The following is a 16,365-nucleotide window of genomic DNA, read 5'->3' as shown; positions in this document are numbered from 1 at the left end:
ATCAGAGATTTGGGTGCCAGGATGGGATCAGAGATTTGGGTGCCAGGATGGGATCAGAGATTTGGGTGGGAGGAGGGATCAGAGATTTGGGTGTGAGGATGGGATCAGAGATTTGGGTGCCAGGATGGGATCAGAGATTTGGATGCCAGGGTTGGATCAGAGTGGCCCAGGGAGGATGAGGAACAGCCCAGGTGTTCAAGGTCCATCCCACATCCCAGCTGGGGATCCTGAGCCCTCTCCTGTCCCTTTTGAAGGGATTTTTTTTGGGAATTTTTAGGGATTTTGTCCCCTCTGGTGCCTCCCCATCCCCTAACACCCATCCTGACCTTCCCCCCATTCTCTTTTTTGACAAAAATCTGGAATTCTGCTTTTCCTCACCCCCTTTCCCTCCAGCCTCGTTCCAGCCCTGCCCCAAACCCATCCAAACCCTCCAGATGATCCCAGAATTATTTTTATTTCTCACAAACTCCTCCCTGAGCACAGCTCACCCCTTGTCCAGGGGGATTTGCTGTGGAGGGACCAATGCTGAGCAGGATCCAGGTCCTGCTTCCCAAAATCCAGGTGCTGCATCTGGATCCAGATACCCACAAAAGTTCATTTCAGAGCACCAGGATATTTAAAATCTGCTTTTCCCCCAGTTCTTTTGCACAGTGATGGAATCAGGGACTGTCACTGCCTCGATTTTTGCTTTTTTTAGCCAGCACAAAGAATCCTGGCAGGATTTTTAGGTGGGAATAATCTGAATTATCCCCACAAAATCAACTCTGTGCACAGGAATATTGAACAAATATTTGGTTTATTCCCTGCACAAACCACCCCTCCTGCCAGCCTCTCAATATTTGATTTTTCTCCTGGATCTGCAGTGTCCTGAGGAGCAGGAATTCCATCTGGAACATTCCTAACTGGACACTCACACCAAAACCCTTCCCAACCTCAGCCCTTCTCCTTTTTATCCTGTAAATTCCTTTTTATCCCCTGCTCTCAAGCAGGAAATTCAAATATTCATTACTCAGATGCTACCAAAAAAAGACCAAACCAGAGAATTCCTGCACCTGACAGAGCTGAAAACATCCCACAAACCCCAACATTTATTCTGGATGTGTCACAACACCCTGGTGGAAAAAAAAATGGATTTTTTTTTTTCCTTATTTTTTCTGCTTTGGAAAGAAATCCTCCTTTGGAGTGTGGAAACATAGCAGGAAATTCCCAATTTCATCCCTCAGTGGATGGGAAATGATTCTGTGCCATCGTTCCAAGGGTTCTGCCACAGGGGAAAAATTCAGGAGGAATTCAGAGTTCAAGGGATTCAAAAATCAGAAAAATCAGAAAAATCTGATCCAGCTGCAAAGAGAAACTTCTGCACTTCCCACCAACAGCAGGGGCCAAATAAATTTGTTAAAGCACCGTGGGGAGAGAGGAAAAGTGAAGGAATCCTCAAGCAGGAGGGAAAAATAAGAAAAATTTCTCCCAACTTTCATTCTCTGATGTCCATTGGCTCTTTTAAAATTCATTCCATAAAAAAACCATTAAAACCTGGCTAAAACCACTTTTTCCACATTAATTTCAGCAAATATTTAGCAGGAAAAGAGGGATTAAGGGAAGAGCTAGAAGAATATAGAAATTAAATCTATTTTACAATGCCAGGTGTTAAAAAAAAAAAAGATATGATGGCACATGGGCTGTGCAAGAGGTTCCAGTGATGTTAGAAAAAAGGTTTATTATTTATAAATAATAAAAAAAAAATAAAAGTTTTATTTATTTTTTATTATTTATAAATAACCCATGGAAGGGTTTATGAAGTTGGGGTAAAATTCCCATTATTTTATCCCAAGTTATTTTATCCCAATGTTGTTTGAGATGTTCTGATTTTATTTAATTCTTGTTTTTATTTAATTATTTTATTTAATTCTTGTTTGGGAGGGATTCAAAACTCCTCAGTCCTAGAGGCTGAACTTTTAATTGGGGTTAAAATCCATCCCTGGGATGCAGAAATTTGGGATTGGGACTCAAATCAACCAACAAATCCCATCCTTGGCTGTTCCCAAATTCCCAAACCCACCCAATTCCATCACCCCCCACTTTTGGGGGCAACCCCAAATTAAAATAAAATAAAATAAATTATAAAACCCCAAATATTTGAAATAAAAGCGATTTTGAAGCATTTCCTTAGGAAGAAATTTGCAACATTTTTCTCTTTCAAAATTCCTGCAGGAAGTTCCTGATTTCCAACAGAAATCTGGATTTTTAGAGTTTTTTTTTAATCCCCTACAATTTTGTGTTAATCCCCAACTCCACGACAAAGGAAAACTTTGGGAAAAGGAAAGAGAAAATTGACAAATGGAGCAAACTGAAAAATGACTTTTAGAGGGTTTTTTTTTCCATTACAAGTTTTGCTGTTAATCCCAACTCCGCAACAAAGGAAAATATTGGGAAATGAAAATAAAGAATCTTTACCAAAGAAAATCAAGAATCTTTACCAAACAAACCCAATATTTGTCAAACAAATCTGCTTTTCCTCATCAGGTACATGGTCCAGGAGAAGGGAGAGGCCAACCCAAAGTGCCCAGGGCTCATTTTTGGGGTTCAGAGATGCCCAAACTCTCCAAGAACTCCCCAGTTCTTGCTCATAATCCCCACTACTACACGACCCAGGAAAAGAAAATTATGAATCTTTTTTACCAATGGAAATGAAGAATCTTTACCAAAGGACATAAAGGATTTTTACCAAAGAAAATAAAGAATCTTTACAAATGGAAATGAAGGATCTTTGCCCAAGAAAATAAAGAATTTTCACTAAAAAACAGCGAATTTTTACTAAAGGAAATAAAGATTTTTTCCAAGCCAACCAGAAGCTGCTCTGCTTTTCCTTATGGACCCCAGACAGGAGATGCCAACCCAAAGTGCCCAGGGCTCATTTTTGGGGTTCTGAGATCCCCAAACTCTCAAGAACTCCCCAGTTCTTGCTGATAATCCCCACTACATGACACAGGAAAAGAAAATTAAGAAACTTTATCAAAGAAAATGAAGAATCTTTACCAAAGGAAATAATGAATTTTTACCAATGGAAATGAAGAATCATTACCAAATAAAATAAAGATTTTTTACCAAGTCAACCAGAGGCTGCTCTGCTTTTCCTCATCGACCCCAGACAGGAGATGCCAACCCAAAGTGCCCAGGGCTCATTTTTGGGGTTCAGAGATCCCCAAACTCTCCAAGAACTCCTCAATTCTTGCTCATAATCCCCACTACTACACGACCCAGGAAAAGAAAATTAAGAATCTTTTTTACCAATGAAAATAAAGAATCTTTATCAAAGAAAATAATGAATTTTTACCAATGGAAATGAAGAATCTTTACCAAATAAAATAAAGATTTTTTTCCAAGCCAACCAGAGGCTGCTCTGCTTTTCCTCATGGACCCCAGACAGGAGATGCCAACCCAAAGTGCCCAGGGCTCATTTTTGGGGTTTAGAGATGCCCAAACCCTGCAGGAACCCCCTAAATCTTGCTGTTAATCCCCACTACACGACCCAGGAAAAGAAAATTAAGAATCTTTTTTACCAATGAAAATGAAGAAGCTTTACCAAAGAAAATAATGAAGTTTTACCAATGGAAATGAAGAATCTTTACCAATGGACATAAAGGATTTTTACCAAAGAAAATAAAGAATTTTTACTAAAGAAAATAAAGAATCATTACCAAATCAAATAAAGAATTTTTTCCAAGCCAACCAGATGCTGCTCTGCTTTTCCTCATCGACCCCAGACAGGAGATGCCAACCCAAAACACTCAGCGTTCATTTTTGGGGTTCAGAGATGCTGAAATTCTCCAAGAACTCCCCAAATTTTTGCTGATAATCCCCACTACACAACACAGGAAAACTTTGGGAAAAGAAAGGAGAAAATTGACAGGTGACTTTGAGAGAGGTTTTTCTCCCTCCACAATTTTTGCTGTCAATTCCCATTCTACGACACAGGAAAAGAAAATTAAGATTATTTTTTACCAAAGAAAATAAAGGATTTTTACCAAAGACAATCAAGAATCTTTACCAAACAAACCCAACCTTTATCAAACAAATCTGCTTTTCCTCATCAGGTACATGGTCCAGGAGAGGGGAGATGCCAACCCAAAGTGCCCAGGGCTCATTTTTGGGGTTCAGAGATCCCCAAACGCTGCAGGAACTCCCCAATTCTTGCTCATAATCCCCACTCCATGACACAGGAAAAGAAAATTAAGAATCTTTTTTACCAATGAAAATGAAGAATCTTTACCAAAGAAAATAATTAATTTTTACCAATGGAAATGAAGAATCTTTACCAATGGACATAAAGGATTTTTACCAAAGAAAATAAAGAATTTTTACTAAAGAAAATAAAGAATCATTACCAAATCAAATAAAGAATTTTTTCCAAGCCAACCAGAGGCTGCTCTGCTTTTCCTCATCGACCCCAGACAGGAGATGCCAACCCAAAGTGTCCAGGGTTCATTTTTGGGATTCTGAGATGCCCAAACTCTCCAAGAACATCCCCAGATTTTTGCTGTCAATCCCCACTACACAACACAGGAAAAGAAAATTACGAAGCTTTATCAAAGAAAATGAAGAATGTTTACCAAGGAATATAATGAATTTTTACCAATGAAAATAAAAAATTTTCACTAAAAAAAGAGATAATTTTTACCAAAGAAAATCAACAATTTTTACCAAAGGAAATAAAGTATCATTACCAAAGGAAATAAAGAATCATTACCAAAGGAAATAAAGAATCATTACCAAAGGAAATAAAGATTTTTACCAAAGGAAATAAAGATTTTTACCAAAGGAAATAAAGATTTTTACCAAGCCAACCAGAGGCTGCTCTGCTTTTCCTCATGGACCCCAGACAGGAGATGCCAATCCAAAGTGCCCAGGGCTCATTTTTTGGGGTTCTGAGATCCCCAAACTCTCAAGAACTCCCCAGTTCTTGCCCATAATCCCCACTTCATGACACAGGAAAAGAAAATTAAGAAACTTTATCAAAGAAAATGAAGAATCTTTACCAAAGAGAATAATGAATTCTTACCAATGGAAATAAAGAATTTTCACTAAAACAGAGATCATTTTTTACCAAAGAAAATCAAGAATTTTTGCCTAAAGAAATAAAGAATCTTTACCAAAGGAAATAAAGATTTTTTACCAAGCCAACCAGAGGCTGCTCTGCTTTTCCTCATCAGGTACATGGTCCAGGAGAGGGGAGAGGCCAACCCAAAGTGCCCAGGGTTCATTTTTGGGGTTCAGAGATGCCCCAACCCTGCAGGAACCCAGCAGCGACTGCACCCAGCCCGGGCTGAGCTTTTTCCTTTTCCTTTTCCTTTTCCTTCTCCCTCCTCCCCTGCTGCCCTGGAGATCATTATTTACCAGGAGCAAATTGAAAAATGACATCCAGCCATACTTAGGCTGGGTTTTTATTTTTTTTTTCCCCTCCACTAACCAAACTCACAGGAGATTTCCCCTCTTCTCCTCTCCCTCCCTCTCTCCTTGGTTTTTTTTTTTGCCTCAGGCATTTCTAGACGAGTAATTCTCATTTGAGTTCCTCAGATGATTTTTTCCCCTGCCTGATTCCAGTTGAGGATTTGAGTTCCAAGTTGGGCTAGGAGAGAGAAATTTGGGATTGTTCCTGGTTTTTTTGTCATTTTGGGGTGCCCTTCCAGTCATTAATTTAAAAAAAAAAATTAATTTTTTTTTTGGCTCACCGTATTTTATATCATGAAGACATCTTAAATATTGAGTTTTTTGGGTTTTTTTCTCTCCTCCACCTTCATTCCACGGGAATAATTCCAGGGATGGGAATGCTGAATTCCTAAATCTGAGTCAGGATCTGCAAAACTTGAAATTCTTCTGGAGGAGAAGTGATTCCACCTCTCAAACCTCCAATGTTTCAAGGGAATTTGTCATTCCTGGGTACAAATTCTGTCCAATTTTATGGAATTCAGCATTTTTTTTTCTGGGAATTCGTGGAGGAATAAACACAAGGATGGATGGAGGAAAGGAAGGATGGAAAAACAGATCCCAAAGCATCAAACCAAACTGAATTTTATCTCATTTTTACCAAAATGCTGCAGGACTGAAAGAGTGAGAAAAGCTGGGGAAGCAAAATCCAATTTAAATCCAAATTTCCAGAGCATTTCCTGCCCTTGCTGATCCCTGGGTGATCCCTCCCCTCCCTTTTCCTGATTTAATAAAGGAAAACCAAATTTATTCCCTGGCCTCTCCCAATCTCATCTTCCCTCGTTTATTTTTCCTCCTGAAAATTGGAGACATGATCACTTTTTTGTTTCAAGGGAATTTGTTCCTGGGTACAAATTCTGTCCAATTTTATGGAATTCAGCATTTTTATCTGGAATTCATGGAGGAATAAACACAGGGATGGATGGAGGAAAGGAAGGATGGAAAACAGATCCTAAAGTGTTAATCCAGACCCCGAATTTTATCTCATTTTTTTTGCACAACACCCAAAATGCTGCAGGACTGAAAGAGTGAGAAAAGCTGGGGAACCAAAATCCAATTTAAATCCAAATTTCCAGAGCATTTCCTGCACTTGCTGATCCCTGGGTGATCCCTTCCCTCCCTTTTCCTGATTTAATAAAGGAAAACCAAATTTATTCCCTGGCCTTTTTCACTCTCAACTTTGTTTTTCCTACTGAAAATTGGAGAGATGATCACAGGGATAAAAAGACACAAAAACAAGGAGGAGAATTGTTTCTGGATAATAAAAAAATGCCAAAATTGTGGTTGATGTGGGGAGGGAGATTTGTTATTTGGGGTTTTTTTGGGATTTTTTTTGGCTTGTGTTTTCCAGATTCCAGGCTGGGAATTTTTCCAGTGAAATCTGGGAAATTTTGTGGGGGACAAACAGGGGAGGGATTTGCTCCAATGGCACATTCCAGTGACAGAATTTTAAAGATTACTTCCTATAAAAACACCAAAACCTCACTTGACAAACTCACAGTTCCCTACAAACTCTGGAATAGGAGGAAAATTGAATTTTCAACTTTTCTGTGGGTGTGGGGGAGCAGATTCCATTTCTGGGGATCACAGCAATTCTTCCACCATGGTGGGAAGAGGAACAACAAAAAAACCCAGAATTCTGGGAAAGACCCATCCAGAAATTCTAACAGGCATGAAAATCAAATTAAAAAAAAAGCAAAACGCAAATAAAATCCAAATATTACAAATAAAACACAATAAAATCAAATTAAAAAGGAAAACACAAACCAGTTTTGCCATTTTGAAGGAAAAAACAGAGGAATAAAGAAGAAAGAAACAAGGAAAAAAATGGAAAAGAGAAGGAAAAAAAATGCAAAACCCATGAAACGAAACAACAAAACTCTCCCTTCTTGCCCAAGCCTGGGTTGTGACATTTTTTAACTGCCACAGGAGAATTTGGGGGAAGTTTCATCAACTGCACCCAAGATGTTTCCTGAGCTCTGCTGCAGGGCAGATAAATCCTGGAGCTGCTATCTCCAGAATTCCTCCTTCCCAACCCTCAGGGCTCAGCTTTCTGCTGCTTTTTAACCAATTTTTTATCAGTTTGCACCTCCCTTTCCCCACGGTTATCAACGTGGGAGCACCTGGGGGATATTTGCATAGAGATAAGGGCTGGAATATCAGAGCTGCAGGGAAAAGCAAATTCCAGCCCCAGGAGGGTTTGGAGTTCATGGTTTCATTTCTTCATAAAATACCTTGACAGAGAATTGATGGGTCTGGGGAAAAAAATCCTCATTTTTGTTTGGTTATTTTGGGGATTTTTGGGAAAAATTGATTAGGGAAATGTTTTTGACTCGCCCTCTGTGAGGGCAAAGATGCTCAGGTGAACACCACAAATAAAATTTTGCCAGTTCTGATATTACAAAGTCAGCCTGGAGCTGGCAGGGACAGACAGAAACTTGTGAGAACTGAAAAAATGAATTATTCTTGTTTTTTTTTCTTTTTTTCCCCCCACTTTTTTTCCCAGCATTGATCCAGAATTCAGTTGCAAACTAATCCTTACTAGAGGAAGACAGAAATTCTGGCAGCTTTATAACCTGGTTTTAAACCATTTGCCTGGAAAAATGTGGAAGTAGTTGGGAATTCTGTGGCTTTGGATGGATGCATTTGATGCCCCTTATGGAAATTCTGGATTTCTTTGGGTTCTGATATCCCAAAAAACAGTCAGAAAAGGGAATTTAACTTTAATTTAACTTTTCCTCTATGGAATATTCAAGGAACAATGGGAAGTGATGGTGTTCCTACAAAAATCCCCTTTAATGCTTGGATAAACTGATAATTCTTAATTTAAATTTCTTAAACACGAGGATTTGGGCTCCTTATTGGAATTCTGGATTTCTTTGGGTTCTGCTATCCCAAAAAACAAGCAGAAAAGGAAATTTAAATTTTTTTCCCCCCTAGAATATTCAAGTCAGGAAAGCTTGGAAGTGATGGGGTTCCCACAAAAATTCCCTTTAATGCTTAGATAAGCTGATAATTCTTCATTTAAATTTCTCAAACACAAGGGTTTGGGCTCCTTATTGGAATTTTGGATTTCTTTGGGTTCTGCTATCCCAAAAAATGGAATTTTATTTGATATCCCTCTCCCCCCTTCACCACCAGCCCTTTTCATTTCAGGGAGATCATCCAACTAAACCAAACCAAACCAAACCAAACCCAATCCAATCCAGTCCAGTCCAATCCAATCCAATCCAAACCAGACCCAAACCAACCAAACCAAACCAAACCAATCCAATCCAATCCAACCCAACCCAATCAAACCAAACCAAACTGAACAAACCAACCCAAACCAAAACCAACCAAACCCAACCAAACCAAACCAAACCAACCAAACCAAACCAAACCAAACCAAACCAAACAAACCAAACCAAACCCAATCAAACCAAACCAAACTGAACAAACCAAACCAAACCCAATCAAACCAAACCAACCCAAACCAAAACCAACCAAACCCAACCAAACCAAAACCAACCAAACCAAACCAAACCAAACCAAACCAAACCAAACCCAACCAAACCAAATCCAACCCAACCAAACCAAACCAAACCAAACCAAACCAAACCAAACCAAACCAAACCCAACCAAACCAAATCCAACCCAACCAAACCAAACCAAACCAAACCAAACCAAACCAAATCCAACCCAACCAAACCAAACCAAACCAAACCAAACCCAATCCAATCCAGTCCAGTCCAATCCAATCCAGTCCAATCCAATCCAGTCCAGTCCAATCCAATCCAAACCAAACCCAAACCAACCAACCCAAACCAAACCAAATCAAACCAATCCAATCCAATCCAATCCAATCCAATCCAATCCAATCCAATCCAATCCAATCCAAACCCAACCCAATCAAACCAAACCAAACTGAACAAACCAACCCAAACCAAAACCAACCAAACCCAACCAAACCAAACCCAACCAAACCAAATCCAACCCAACCAAACCAAACCAAACCAAACCAAACCAAACCAAACCCAACCAAACCAAACCAAACAAACCAAACCAAACCCAATCAAACCAAACCAAACCCAACCAAACCAAACCAAACCAAACAAACCAAACCAAACCCAATCAAACCAAACCCAAACAAACCAAATCCAACTAAACCAAACCAACCCAGCAAGTTCCGCTCAATGAGCACAAACATTTTCAGGCTTCTCTGAGCCAAATTTGTGCCATATTTGTCAAAAACCAGAACTCAGCCCCAAAAAACCCCCTAAGAGAGCGAGTAAGAGTGAAACAGGATGAGCACACGCCCTGTGTCTGACCTGCAGCCCCACATCCTCTCTGACAGCTTCTTTTGAAGCACAGTTTCATGGCCAGGGGTTCAGGGAATTGCCAAACTCAAGAATGAGAGTGAATTTCTCTGGAAAAACCACACAGCTATCAGAGAAATGTAAATACCAGGGGTTTCATTAATAAAATTGATATTTCTGTGTATTTTTACCCTGAAATGCTGGAGCTGGACACGTTCTCCTGGGAAAATGAGCTTGGGGAGATTTGGAGCAACAGCTGCAATTTCATTGGTTTGAAAATGATCCAAAACTTGTTTATTCCCTTTTTTTTTTTTTGGTCTAGGCCAGTCCTTCCATCACCATCTCCTTCCACAAAGCTCAAGAGGTGGGAAACGCTTTGAGGATGTGAAATTTAGGGAATGAGGGAGTTTTGCAACCTGGGAATGGATCTGAAGACTTTCAAAGCTTTAGATAAAATTTCAATTGGAGATTTTCTGAGCAGGTTCTGCCAGGATCAAAATTTCAATTTATCCTGGGAGATTTTCTGAGGCTCTGTCAGAATCAGTGCAGAAATGCCATTTTCTGTCAGCTCAGCTCCCCTCCTGTCCCTGGAGCAGCACAGAAACCAACCCAGGGACTCAGCTGGTGTGGCTCTGGTTGGGAATTCTGGTTGAATTCCTAGGGCTGGGAATATTTTGTGTTGAGAGGGATTTTAAGGATCAATCAATGCTACCCCTCAAAAGAAATCCAAACCAAGCCAACCACTGCTCCTGTTTGATAGAAATTCAGGATTTTTTTGCTTTTTTGTTGGAATTTTCCTCTTGATTCCATCTTAGAATCATGGAATGGTTTGAGGTGGAAAAATCCTTCAAGACAATCTAATTCCAAGTCTGTGCCATGGCAGGGACACCTCCCACTGTCCCAGGCTGCTCCAACCTGGAACTGAACATTCCAGGGATCCAGGGGGAGTCAGAGCTGCTCTGGGAATTCCATCAATTCCTAATTCCCAAAATCCCACCCAACCCTGCTCTCCTTCACTGAAATCCATTCCCCTCATCCTGCCACTCTCTGCCCCTATAAAAAATCCCTCTCCCCCTTTTTCCTGTGCCACAGCAGAGCTGAAAGAACCCCACAAATAAATATTCAAATCAAACCCTGAAGCAGACAGAGCTGTCCCCACCCAGATTTCAAGAAGCCACCAACATTTCTGTCACCCTGCTGGAGCACCTGCACCTCTGATTTTTGGGGTTTGATGGGAGGATTCATGCCCTGCCTGCCTGTGATCCTTCAGGAAGTTTTCCCTCCTGTTCAAACTTTCCCAGTGGATTTGGGGTTTGGCCAAGTGGCCAGGATGGGGTGAAGGGTGCTGGCCATGGGGAAGCTCTCCCAGTTTTTCTTGGCTGCTGCAGGAATTCCACATCCCAGCAGAGCTGCAGGGTTTTCTCAAATTTACCCCAACACTCCACGAGATGAGAACATTTCCAGTCAAAACCAATCCGTATTTTCTTGTGAAAAGCTGAAGTTTTCATGAGCTGACTTTTCTCCTTGCCTGGGGCATTCTCAGGGTAGGATTTTTCATTTAGCTCCTTAGGTGATGTTTGTCTGCTCACTTGGAAGGGAAGGGGATAAAGGTTTGAAATCCAGAGTTTTGCTGGAAGGATCCAGGTTGGGATTGGCTATTTTTAAAGATCTGCTAATTAATCCTAGGCCAAAAAACACCATCAGAGAGGGCCCTGACACATATTCATCAGGAATTGGAGTAATTAGATTTCTGCAATGCCAGGAGATGCTTGGAAAGGACCAAACCTGGGAATTCTGTCCCTGAACCCTGCAGAGGCAGAATTTCCAATTTCCACTGCCCACAAAGAGGAAAAATCCCAGCTACATCACAAATCATCGGTTTTTGGAGCAAAACCCATCCCTGAAACTCCATGTAGCAATTTTCCAAGCCTCAAATGCTGCTGGAATTTTGGTGAGGGGTTTAAAGGCAGGACTGAACCCTCCAGGGATCAAAACTTGGTGTCTGGGCTGGAGCTGGAGCCTAAACCCACTATTGGAATTCTGGATTTCTTTGGGTTCTGCTATCCCAAAAACAGCCAGAAAAAGGAATTTAACTTTTTTTTTTTTTTCTTTCCTGGAATATTCAAAGCAGGAACATTGGGAAATGATGGGTTCCCAAAAAAAATCCCCTTTAATGCTTGAATAAACTGAGATTTCTTCATTTAATTTTCTCAAACATGAGGGTTTGGGCTCCTTATTGAAATTCTGGGTTTCTTTGGGTTCTGCTATCCCAAAGGAACAGCCAGAAAAGGGAATTTAACTTTTCCTTCCTGGAATATTCAAGGCAGGAACGTTGGGAAGTGATGGGGTTCCCACAAAAATCCCATTTAATGCTTGGATAAACTGAGATTTCTTCATTTAAATTTCTCAAATGTGAGGGTTTGGGTTCCTTATTGAAATTCTGGATTTCTTTGGGTTCTGCTATCCCAAAAAACAGCCAGAAAAAGGAATTTAACTTTTTTTTTTTCCCCTGGAATAGTCAAAGCAGGGAAGTGATGAGTTCCAAAATCCCCTTTAATGCTTGGATAAACTGAGATTTCTTCATTTAACTTTCTCAAACGTGAGGGTTTGGGCTCCTTATTGAAATTCTGGACTTGTTTGGGTTCTGCTATCCCAAAAACAGCCAGAAAAAGGAATTTAACCTTTTTTTTTTTTTTTCCTGGAATATTCAAGTCAGGAACATTGGGAAGTGATGGGGTTCCCATAAAAATCCCCTTTAATGTTTGGATAAACTGAGATTTCTTCATTTAACTTTCTCAAATGTGAGGGTTTGGGCTCCTTATTGAAATTCTGGATTTCTTTGGGCTGTGATATCCCAAAAAACGGTCAGAAAAAGGAATTTAACTTTTTTTTTTTTTTTCCTGGAATATTCAAAGCAGGAACATTGGGAAGTGATGGGGTTCCCAAAAAAATCCCATTTAATGCTTGGATAAACTGAGATTTCTTCATTTAACTTTCTCAAATGTGAAGGTTTGGGCTCCTTATTGAAATTCTGGATTTCTTTGGGTTCTGCTATCCCAAAAACTGACATAAAAAGTAATTTAACTGTTTTTTTTTTTTTTTTTTTCCTGGAATATTCAAAGCAGGAACATTGGGAAATGATCTATTCCCAAAAAAAAAATCCCCTTTAATGCTTGGATAAACTGAGATTTCTTCATTTAATTTTCTCAAACATGAGGGTTTGGGCTCCTTATTGAAATTCTGGATTTCTTTGGGTTCTGCTATCCCAAAAACAGCCAGAAAAAGGAATTTAACCTTTTTTTTTTTTTCCTGGAATATTCAAGGCAGGAACATTGGGAAGTGATGGGGTTCCCACAAAAATCCCATTTAATGCTTGGATAAACCGAGATTTCTTCATTTAATTTTCTCAAACGTGAGGGTTTGGGCTCCTTATTGAAATTCTGGATTTCTTTGGGTTCTGCTATCCCTAAAAACAGCCAGAAAAGAGAATTTAAGTTTTCCTTCCTGGAATACTCAAGGCAGGAACGTTGGGAAGTGCCCTTTGCTCCCATCCCAACCCTTCCCAAGCTCCTGGCAAGGAGGAAAAGGGGGAAGAGTGAAGGGAGAGGAGCGAGGGTTGTCCATCAGAGCTCTGGATGGAGTTTTCCAGCTGGGAGAGGAAATCCTGCACGATCCCAGGGCACCTTCAGTGGCACTGATGGGACACCCCATCCTGGTTTCCTCCAGACCTTCCTCACGGGAATTTTCCACCAGGAGAAGAGAGCAAATCCCAAACCCCAACGCCAATCCCTGATTTATTCCCCCACGGAGCAGCTCCATCAGACTGAAGGAATAAATCCCTCTGGGGAAGCAGGAGGGGATGTCCCACCCAGGCTGTGTCCCCTCAGCAACCCAGGGTGAAAATCTGGAATCAGGAGGGCACAAAATCCCAATCGGAAAAGCTGTGCAAGTTCAGGGAAGGCACCTTCAGCTCCCAAGTTTCTTTCCATCATTCCCAGCTGGAATTGCACTCCAGAGGAAGGAGAATCCATGGAGCCGTCCCAGATCTCGGTGCTTTGCTTTGGGAGGCAGAATTCCCCCTTTTCCCCCTCTTTTGAGCGTTGATTAGGCTGGAGGGCAGAAGCAGCATTTTGCACTTTCTTCCAAGCCTGGCTTTCTGCAGAGGAGCAAACTCAGCCTGGCTTTCTTTAATAATTCACAGGGCAGGATTGTGTGGATACTCTGAACTGCTACTTAGAAGTAATTAATTGATTTTCTGACATATCAGTTAACAATGTATTGCACTGACATGAAGTTGGGGCTCTGCTCTTGATTGGGCTGGCGGCCTCAGAGCTGAGCTGAAAACACTCTCAATTTATCCTGCTATAAAAGGAAAGGCATTTTCCATGCAGGGCTGTCTCAAACTCCAATCCATACCCTGTCAGGGGCAAGGATTTCTTTGTTATTTACAGGAGGCTGAGAGGATTTAAATTTAGAACATCTGGGAGGTAGGAAAACACAATTTCTGTCAGCGGCACGTGTGGAGCTGCAGGAGGATTTTTGTGTTTTCAGAAACTGGGAGAGGTTTGGGACATCTCCCTTCTCCAAGTTGTTGGAAACCCAGAGATCTTCAGTGGATGAGTTTGAAGCAGGACAAAGAAGCAGAATTTTTTTCAGTATTTTTTTTTTTACAGCTTTTTATCTTTACAGGAGGTCACCACTTCTAATAAACCCCAGGGTGGGAACAACAGGTTCAATAAATTATTGTGCTCCAAAACTTCCAACCAGGAATTTTCTGTTAGAGCCACGCTACAGAAGATTTCCCTGGCTTCAATGAAATTTAGGAGCTTTTATAAACCTCACAATCCCAAATTCACAAATCTCCCATTTATAGCTCAGCCTTGAAAGCTGTGCCCAGGATAGATGAGGGAAACTCCTGGAAAAATTCCCATTTTTTATAGAGGATATGAATTTACTGGCCTGTGATCTCTGCTTTGATATAGGAAATCCCATCATGGATAACTTAGGAGGTCACATCCCTGCTTTTATAAATTCCAGGATGCTTCACGTGTTCAACACTGCTTGGCTCCTGTTCTCAAAGAGATTTTTCCTCCTTCCTCCCCTTTCTACGAACCACCACAGAAAAATTATTGAGGAACAGAGCAACTCTCCCCCAGAAGTGTTTCTTAATGGATATTTTATGTGAAATTTCTTGCAGTGAGCTGCAGGTGATTTGTTGTATTTTCTGCTGCCTTTTCCAGTTATTTTCCTCCATCCTCACCCCCAAATCCTGCCATTTTTATCTCCTGTTTGTCAAGAATATCAGAACATTTCTTCCCCACCCTTCAGCCTTGTCACCAGATCGAGAAGCTGCTACAGGAAATTAATTTGCCCCAGACCATCCTGTTTATGCAATTACAGAATTAGTCTGGCTTCACTTCTGCGTGCAGAGTCTCACACTGTGAAACAACCTCCACCCTCCAATTTATTTACCACCAATCACTGAGATTTCCTCGTTAAAAATACCTTATTTTAACTTAAATAAAACTTAAACTCCACAAAGCATCATCAGCATCAGCACAGAGCGTTTTGTGGGGTGTTTATCTTCAGAAAAAAAAGGAGTTTTGAAGAGGAAGAGAGGCCATGAATTATTAACAGCCCCCTCTGTGGAGGGGAGAAAGTGTCAAGATTTTGCTGAAATCATGGATTGATTTTCTGACACAACCATTGGGAAGATGTGGGAGCAGCCACTGGCATGGCAGTGTCAGATATCCAGCCCAGCAGAAATGGGATTGCTGCTCTCCCTCAGCAAAATGGGGAAAAAATGGGGAAAGGAGACAAGAATTTGTATGGTGGATGAGTGAAAATTAAAGAAACCTTGTTTGATAGAGCTGGGTAAAGTTTTAGGGTCAAAATATTTTTTTTTCCTCACTGGAATAACGCAGATTTTGGCTCAATAGACATTTTGGATTTATGGCTATTTTCAAACTTAGAATCAAAAATTGGAACCCTGGAATGCTTCGGGTTGAAGGGACCTTAAATCCCACCCAGAGCCACCCCATCCATGGCAGGGACACCTCCCACTGTCCCAGGTGCTCCAACCTGGAACTGAACATTCCAGGGATCCAGGGGCAGCCACAGCTGCTCTGGGCAACCTATTCCTTTTGTTTAATCGAATTTTTTTTTCATGAATTTTGTTTCTGTGAAGGTAAACAGGTGTGAGAAGGAAGAATTTTTCCATTCAGCTGTTCCCTAAACATCTTCAGAATTCTGTGGAATTGTCCCTGGCATGAGCTGGTGCAAACCACAAACACAATTTGTCCTGAATTAGATCAGGAACGGCCCCACTTTGCTTCTGCTGAGGTCTGATTGCTGCTTTCCTTCCATCCAAAGGGTGCAAAGGAGACAATTACAGAATTCCAGGATTATTGAGGTAGGAAGGAACCTCCAGGATCCCCCAGTGCCACCAAAGCCTGTCCCCAAGGGCCACATCCAGCCTGCTCCTGAGCACTGCCACAGACAGTGACTGCAAACCTCCCTGGGCAGCTCATCCCAACCCTCACCACTCTGACAGGGAAATTTTCTTTCCCAGTCTCCACCCTGA

Source organism: Catharus ustulatus, chromosome 2 (genome assembly GCF_009819885.2).
Source record: "Catharus ustulatus isolate bCatUst1 chromosome 2, bCatUst1.pri.v2, whole genome shotgun sequence".
Classification (NCBI taxonomy): domain Eukaryota; kingdom Metazoa; phylum Chordata; class Aves; order Passeriformes; family Turdidae; genus Catharus; species Catharus ustulatus.
This window is presented reverse-complemented; position numbering follows the sequence as displayed.